The following is a 9,611-nucleotide window of genomic DNA, read 5'->3' on the forward strand; positions in this document are numbered from 1 at the left end:
AATGTCTTTCCATTGAATCTCTCCTATGAACTCTGTCCAAATAAATTGTTCTAGACAATGATCTTAAATTAGAAACTTTGGATCAGTTATATTCTATTCTATTGCAATGTTGTTTGAGGGGCAGGGTATTAAATACTAGAATTTTACTTTCTCTTACTCTTCTCCTTCCACCAAGCTGCCTCTAAATCAAGTATCATTTATTTTTCTTATAAGAACTTTTACTTCTCCAAAGAAGCACAGTCTCAGAACCCCACAAGAGCAGTTCTACCCTGTCCTATAGAGTCAGAATCAAGTTGATGACAGTGAGCTTTGAGTTGAGGAACTTTGTATTTGCACTTGTACATTTTTTCTAGAAAAGGTTCAAATAGATGGCTCTTGATCAACTTTGTTCTTTGAGTTTGTATGGAAAAGCATCTTCTATTCTAGTTCCCCTTTACATTTTCTTAGCAAGATTTTACCCACGGATTCATGTAACTCATTCCTGTGTCTACTGACCATCATCTTAAAATACATTGTTGTCATGGAACTAATTCAACACAGTGTCTCCAGTAGGTGCTAAATATATTTAGAAGGGAAACATTTCCATTAGACACTTCTCAAACCACATAAATTTGTCGCCAACACTTCAATTTTAAAAGTGTACACTAGGAAAATATGTTGTGTGTGTTTTCATGATGTTTTGGGGGTTTTCCGGAGCATTGTTTATATTCTACATTATAGATTTTCAAAAATGTTAGTACCCAAATTAAAACATTACCCCCAACTTTCCCTTCTAGGCTTTTTGTATAACGTTTTTTCCCAACTGTAATATATCACATGGTATTAGCTTGAACATTTGTCTTTCTATGTGTCTAAGGAAAGATCATTGCTTTGTCATAATTATTGTCATGGAGGATTTGTGTGTTAGTCAAAACAAAGGCACATGTCTTGAATTCGTCCTTCAAGAAATTGCCAGTTATGTACAAACTGTCAGCCACAATTGCTCAGGGGGAAAACAAAAAGTTTAGTCTATTCCCTCTCTGGTAGTTACATAATCTGTTGTAAATTTGGGACTTCAGAGCATTAAGAGTAGAGTGGAGTCTAGTCTGTCTGTCAATCAGGTCATTGTCAATGAGGTCTCTGAGTGGGCATGACTTTCTGCTGAGGATTCTAGGAACTCCTGTATTTCCTCCTTGGAGGTGGGAGACACACACTCTCTCTCTCCTCACTCCCTGCAAGGAGAAGCCACATGAAGCTAAGCTGAGGCAGTCAGAGTTTCAGTGTTGAGATGCTTACAATGCCACTAGATCCACAAGATTTCCAGCCCACTGGCCTGTGTTCTTCCTGAATTCAGCATGTGTTGCATGAGTCTGAGGACTTTATAGATTGGTATGAGACTTAGGGACTAATATCAGACTTGTGGACATGATCTGGACTGGGCTGGGATGTTTTCTCAACATTCAACTGCTCTTGTATATAAAGTGCTTTCCTATTCACATATGAGTGCTTATGAATTTTGTTTCTGTAGCCTACCCAGACTAGCACACTCTGGAACCAGGTTTCCATACCTGGAATGCATGCTGTCATTTCAAAGCCCAGGATAGTAACTGGCAGGAGTGTGGGTAAAATAAAGATATATCATCACCGTGCTTTCTTTCCATATTTAGGTCATCTTTTTTGAACATTTGCTTGATTTCTCTAAAGAGTTCGCTATTTTTTACAATTCTGACAAAGTAGATTTTGATAAGTTTGCTTTTGTCCCCTGTACTTTGACAGAGAAATGGACCCTTCAATCTCCTGACTTGCCCACTTTCACCAACATCTTCCTTTAATGCATGTTCTCTTTATGAAAATTAGTCCATCAGTGAATCCAATAAATACAGCAAAAGCATTTGGAATGTGAATGTCAGATCAATGTATAATCAGTTTCTGTAATTTTAAAATATCAAGGCAAGATTTCTTACAATCGATGACAATACATTAATTGTACATAAAAAAACTAAGAAAAATGTAAGTGCTATCAAATTGAGATGACCTTTTCCTTAGAATCGTGGCTTGCAGATGGTTTTAGGTTACGTCTCACTTTCCCCCATGTTGTGTTGTCTGAGATAAGAATCTTCAGATGAAGAAGAGGTCATGGTAGAGTTATAGCCTATATGTTGAAGGGAAAGCAAAAGCTAAAGGAAGTAACTAATTGTATTTGATATTTAATTCTGATTGGATTGGCTTTAGTCAAAAACAAAATTCCTAAAATATTTATAGCACAAAAGTCATTCAGAAATATTCTATTATTTGTGTAAATGATGTAAAGACTAACTGTACTCATGATTTTATTGATTAGTATTGGTTTATTAGGATTTTGATGAACAAGTACCATAAGTTGAGAGCAATGCAACCCAACTCCATTATTTCAATATATCTGTGAATGACTGTGATGAATATGACATTTTTAGAAGGATATCTATGGTGTTAAGGCAGAAATGTTTATACATATATACCTATGAAAATTCATATTCATATACATATGTAGGCACATATGTACAGACACATATAACATCAACAGAAATAACTCCCCTGTACAGTAAAAAAAAAGTTGACCTAGTTTAGAAGTTGTCTTAAAGTTTAGAAAAAGAAATACATTGAATATACCCTGAAGGCTTTATAAACTCAAGGTCTGGCCCTATCTCCTCTTTTTGTCTTGGATGAAAGAAAATGAGTTTGTGTTCTTTTTTTTCTTCTTTGTTTCCCCCTCAGATTTTCAGGAGAGATGTTTTCAAAGATGCATTGAAATTCTTTCTGTATCCCTTATTGAATTTCCACACCAAAGATTGTAAATCTTCTATTATTGTCTCTAACTTAAAGTCTATCACAGCATTCTCTCTCTCTCTTTTTAAGCAGGTACCCTAAACTTCTATATTAAGAGAACAATAATCAAATACTAAACATCCTCAAATATATGTGTTCACCATTTTAAAACTTCTTATAACCCTTTTTCCCATTTGTTCCAAAGATGAAATCATTCTTTGACAATGTTCAAAAACTAGGGGCTCCACATTTTCCTCTTTGCGTTTCCTTGATTGATTGAAATGCCAATGATGTTTGCTTATTTTGTTTGCTCATTCAGTCATTCTCTATTACCTTTTCATCTTCTTGTACCAGTTCATCCAATTTAAGGCATTCAATAACCCCACATTTAAATACAAATAATGTAGCTCTTCAATACTTCCTAACGGTAATTTATCTCTTTATTATTCTATTAAATAGAGTCAAGTTTATCTAATACTCTGATTATGTCATAGCATAACAAAATTTGGATTTACCCAAAATAATATAATCCACCCCTCCCCGCACCCCTAAAGCATGAGTAGATATTTTCCACTAGGTTCTGTCATTTTATATTCTTTTTATTAATGAAGCTGGCTTCTCATCTTTCTGGCTTCCATTCCTCCTTCCTTTTGATCTGCCTTCCTCCAAAAATGTGTGCTGTAGCTTAGTTATGCCAGCAAAGTGTAATAGTAACAAAATACATTTTCATCTCTGTGATCATTTTCAATGTCTGTCATCAATATATGACCGAGACTGTAAAGTAAACAAATAAAACCTTGTTTTGAAAGATGTCTCTCATTTAACATTTGGATTTTCATCTTAAGCCTTTTTCTTCTCCTGTGGTATAGTCAATTATAGCACGTACATGGCTGTACATTATTGTTCACATTCACCGATGTCTTAAATCCAGGGCTGGAGAAACCCAGAATTGTAAGTAGGAGTGCTCTTGAACTACCCATACCACCTTAAAAATCTGCACATTAATTGCAAGGGACATGTACATTTCAGAGGACTGTAAGATGTAACCACCTTTATTTAGGCATGTGTCAGGGCTAAGAGAATAGTGTTCATCAATATACTTAGCCACATTAAGATACAGAAATACAGCTTTAGAGAGAGTGTTCTAATTCAAATAGAAAAATAGAAGAATACGATCTATCCAGTCAATCATCTATAGCGTTGAAAAGTGACATAATGTGTACCACACCAACGCACTGATTATACATTCAAGCCTGTTGGCTTTCAATGAATTCTGACTCACAGTGACGAGCAAAAATAACAACCCAAAGCCCACTAAAACAGACAACCAAGCCCACTGCCATTGAGTCAACCTTGATAAGCAGTGTCATGCTATATGGTTTGCTAAGTTGTCAGTTTTTATGGAAACATATTACCTCATTCTTCTACAGTTCAGTAGTGCAGTGGTTAGCACTCCAACCTGTCCAAGGCCTACTTTACCTTCCCACCAGGGCTGCTTCAATTGCAATTATCCCACTCTAATTTAAGTAATCTGATGCTTTTTCTCCCCTGAAGTCTACCTAAAACATCACGCCACCCCAAATGGCAACAACAAAAGACAAGTTAATGAATTATATATTTTCAAACCAGCTTTATCATTTCAGACTTCTATTTTGAGCAAGTTCGCCAATATCTCATGTTAATTCTATCAAAATTACGGACTCTAAGCCACTCTTAACAGTTTCTGCATGTGTGTCTCCTATATTTCCTTGATGCTATGTTTCAACTATGTGCGTGCCGATTTTCTCAGGTCCTCATTAACAGAAATATTGCACTAGCACCTTAACGGATTTGACTCTGATGACTCCTTCTAATCCCCCCTGTTACACTGCTTATCCACCGGTCCAGTCTGACCTTAATTGCCCTACGTTTATTTCTCCTGCTACCTAATTACAAATTGTTCTTGAATTACGATAGGATTACACTTGTGTTTCTTTATAGTAAGTCAGTTCTGACTTAAGATATTCCAGTGTTCTCTGGAAAGTGTTGCTCAAAATATGGCCCACCAAATTTTGTGTTGAAGCAAGTACAGAACTTTTATGGAAAATTTTACACATTTTAAAAATAGTTTTACACCAGTGTTGAAAATAACTAGCAAATGTAATAAACTGAGCTTGTCTAACATTAAAAAAAAGCCTTAAAAATAAAATTGCCAGGATATTTATCAATCTATTATCAATATCTACAAAACTATACCCCTTGTAATTCAAGCACATTGTAAATTGGGAACTACTTGTAATCAATAGCTGTTGAATGCCACCCCTATGCTGTTACTTTCAGGAGTTTCTATATCATGCTAGTTAAATCTAAACTGTTAATAAAGCAAAATCATTTGTACTGGTTTTCCATGGTTGTATTATTAAAAGCATGTATATTCTCTCTCTTAAAAGTACTCTCATATGATATTAAAACCAGAACTGTGAATTCCAGAGATACTGGTGGCAAGGTGAGGGTGAGTCTGAAAGGAGAAATTGACTATAGAGAGTACAGAGAACTATTTGTGGTAATGAAAAGAGTTAATAAAATATAACTGAATTGTAATTATAGAACTTATAAATTAGTCAAGATTCAGATGACATGAATTTCACTACATGTAAATTACTCTTCAACAAAGCTGACATGAACCATATCTTCAACAAATAATTCAGCAAATATTTATACTATGTTAGTAAAAACAGAGTTGTTGGTTTTTTCCATTTAGGGCAAAAGAAATTTAGAAAGTTCAAAGATTTATGAGTTCATGTGGTAGATTGGGCATCCTAAAATTATTTAAACTTTCACTGTTATGAGTGTTTATTTATTTAAAAATAAATATGAATAAGATTAAAGCATGATCAACATATTAAAATAAAATAGTTAACTTATGAATAAAATAACATATTTGGAAATAAATTATAAAATAAATTATAATTTTAAAATAGAAAAGATTACAATATAATTAAATATAAAATAAAATAAATAATATTAAAATAACTGTAAAATATGTTTGAGGCTATATCTACATGATTTCCAGCTGACTAAAGCTATAGACAATAATATTTCTTATTATTTATTAATGAACAAGTATGTATATCTCATTCCTTTCTGTTTCTGTTCAAAGAGCAATAACTATACTTTTTCAAATTTGGATTTATTTTCATAACTTTTTCTGAATTACAATATCTCAACTAATTATTGAAATGCTGAATGACTTTCAAAGAAATATTAAAATTCTACTTCAAAGAAAACATGAAGTTGACAATATTGCAATAGTAGAAAATCTTTAAAAAGATAAAAATATGATGATAATCATCTACTTAAAATTTATAAGTAATACATAATAAGTCAAAACCAAAGCATTATATATATCATGTGCAGTTGTTCAAGGTAATACAATCAAGAGATTTAATGATAAAATCCTAATTTTTAAAATACATTAAATCAGTAGTATAATAAAAATTTTAGAGATGAGACAAAGATGACCATATCATATGAAAAATGACATTCTGGTCTCCAAGTTTAATTGAATAAAAATTAGAGAACTCTAGACATGTTTACTTATTAGATTTAGTTTAAAATATGTATATAAATTTGGAACAATTCTAAAATCTTGATTTTTTTTTCTCATTAAAGATCTTTGACTGTAACTTAGCTTTGCAAACATGGAAGCAAGTGAAAATATATTGCTATAAAATAATAGAACCAATAATTAAACAAAAATATCAAAATGTGAAGCTATTGTTTCTTTGCATATCGTCCATCTGGCTTATGCACTCTGATCATAGTTTTCCCACTTCTCTAAACTTTCCCTGAAGAAGTCTGATCTCTTCGATCTCTACCACATCAAAATGGCATTTCTGAGGGGCTTACACCATGGTCCTTTGAAATGTTCTTTAATTAGGGGAACCAAAATAAATGAAAGAAACTATTACCTAGCTATGGTAGTCAAAACAGCTTGATATTGGTAAAACAATGAATATGTAGCCCAATGGATAAAAGTAGATAAAATCAAGTACTTACAGACACTCAATTTTTAATGAACTACAACACTTTGATAAAGAGCCAAATGGGAAATAGATAGTCCTTTCAGTAAACAGTACTCTCAAAATTAGATTTTCCACCAAGTAAGAATGAAATAGAAACCATACCTCATCCCATAAACAAAACAAAATTCAGGATAAATTAAAGACCGTAAGTTCGATAACTAGTCCATAAGTCTGCCTTCAGACTCACGAAGCCACATGCAGTAATGCAGACTGTAGGCAGAATACAGGATCATGGCTGCAGAGACATGTTGGTCCAATGTTGGTGGAAATATAGCAGGGCTCTGGTTGGCTAGCAATAAAGAAAGTGGACTATGGAAAGGGAAGGGGATTTCCTAGGGTCCTCCTGCTGAGAGGCCACACCCCCAACAAAGCACTATCAGTCTGTGACCCGATTGAGAGGCTGGGCTCGACGCCTACATCTTCAAGTTGACATAAAATTATCTATCACAAGGATCAATCATTAAAATCTATAGTAGACTGCAACAAATCAATAAGAAAAACAAATAATTCAGCAAAAAAATGAGCAGAAGACATGAGATAATTCACCAAAGATATAAAGATGTGAAAAAATGCTCATGCTCACTAATTATACTAATGACACAAATTGAAACAATGAGATACCATTTCTCACTGGCACATATAAAAATAATAATAAAATATTTTTTAAATGGCAAACGCTGGAAAGTATGTAGAGAGAGTGAAACCCTTATGCGCTGCTGGTGGTATTGCAGAATTGTACAACCGTTATGGAAAGTATTGTGGCACTTATTTACATAATGGAAATAAAAGTACCATGCAACCCAGCAATCTCTCCTTGGTATATATCTTGTGTTAGTCTGGGTAGACTAGAGAAACAAATTAATAGACACTCAAATGTATATAAGAAAGACCTGTATGTACAAGAGCAATTGAATATTGAGAAAACATCCCAGCCCAATCCAGATCAAATCCAATAAGTTTGATATTAGCCCATATGTCTAAATCCAATCTATAAATTCCTCTTCAGACTCACAAAACACATGCAATGATGCTGAATGCAGATGATCACAGGCCAGTGGGTAGAAAGTCTTGTGGATCCAGTGGCGGTCTCCATATGGCTCCTCCAGCTCCACGGCTGTAGCGTAGCTCCATGTGTCTTATCCACAGGAATGTCTCACAGGGAGGGAGTGTGTGGCCTGCGTCCAGGGAGCTATTTATCTCCTTAGTGCCTCCAAATGAGGTCATTGATGTGCGGCCTGATTTACAGGCCAAACTCCACCCCTTCACTCTCAAGTCTCCAATTGACACCAGATTATGAAACTATCACATATCTCAAACAAAGTGTGAACACATATGCACACCCAGGCTTATCACAGCACTATCCACAATATCAGAAAGATGGAAACAAACAAAATCTGTGGAAGAATGGATAAACTGGTACATAAATATAATGGAATTCTATATATCCCTAAAAATCAACTATGAAACTGTAAAATAAATCATAAGATGGAAGACATGATGCTCAGCAAAATTAGTAAATCTCATAAAGACAAATACTCTGTGAGACCACTATTGTAACATTTAAATATCAAGAGAAATGGTCTTTACACACAAGTGTATAATTGTTTTAAACGTTTGAGAAGTCACAGTGCTACTATCCTGGGATACACCAGAAAAATACAACTGACACGTAAGCACAGGCATAATCCGTTACATAATACGTTATCTCACCCTGGTCAATATCATCTTGACATTTGTATAAACATTCATTTTAATTTATATATCGATGGCTATAGCAATGGAATTGCATCCGCATAGCAATTACTATTACAGACAGGAAATTTAACAAAGTTCTGAAGGAAGAAAAAATACTTTTTTTTTCAAAGTAAAAGAAAAAATCTAAACCAAAGGTCACTTTTTTTCTGGAAGAAGGTAAATGATGTCAGTTTATTAAAAATGTGTTTAAAGAACCCTCCTTTTCTTGGCGGGGGCCGGGCGCGCAGTCCCAGTCCCTGTAAGGAGGCAGAAGGAGCGGACTCCGGTCCCCTCGGCGTCATGTCTTTGGTCCCCGCGGCTGCCCATCCGCTGGTTCTATCCTCAAGCGCTGGGACAAGGGGAAAAAATCTGTTTAAAGAGAAAATGATAATTACTTCTATAGTATCTCTCAAAAATACAAATGGAGTTTGTGATGACGTCAATATCATAGTAATAGCAAATAATGACCAAAGTAGATTTAGATATTTCAAGAAAACAGTAGACTAATATCACAAATAAACACAGATCCAAAAATCTTCAAGAAAATAATAGTAAGTAGACATCAATAATAAATGAATGGAAATCATACATCAGAAAAAATGGAATTTATTCCAGATAGGCAAGGGTTGTACATTTGAAAATCTATCAATTGAATATATGAACTGCTTAATAAAAAAGACTTATGTAATATATTAAATCAAACATTACATCTACCAAATCCAACATCTATTTGTAAAAAAAAAAAAAAACAACACTAAGTCTAGACAAGACATGAACAGGGTAAAAATATCCACAAAGAATATATAGCTGTTCTGTATGCATTTTCCTTAAGGTAATAAAGTGCAAAATTTCATCTTTCTCATTCTTCCTACTCAACATCATCTTAGCTAGTGAAATATGAACAAAAAAAGTAAAGCAAAATGGAAACGGAAGATTCAATATTTAGGAAGCAAAAGAACTGGTTTATTTGAATGAGACATGAATGTCTGTGTTAAAAACCTTAAAGGATCCAAAAGATTTCTTGGAACT

The 9,611-nt window shown here is 34.0% G+C and overlaps 1 non-coding gene across 1 annotated transcript; it reads left to right on the plus strand.

The window, feature by feature from the left end:
- Positions 1 to 8,798: 8,798 nt before the first annotated feature.
- LOC142427087 (small nucleolar RNA SNORA57) lies at positions 8,799 to 8,942 on the plus strand. The gene has a single exon (XR_012779916.1). It is a non-coding gene; the product is annotated as a small nucleolar RNA SNORA57 (small nucleolar RNA).
- The last annotated feature ends 669 nt before the right edge of the window (positions 8,943 to 9,611 follow it).

Source organism: Tenrec ecaudatus, chromosome 14 (assembly GCF_050624435.1).
Source record: "Tenrec ecaudatus isolate mTenEca1 chromosome 14, mTenEca1.hap1, whole genome shotgun sequence".
NCBI lineage: Eukaryota > Metazoa > Chordata > Mammalia > Afrosoricida > Tenrecidae > Tenrec > Tenrec ecaudatus.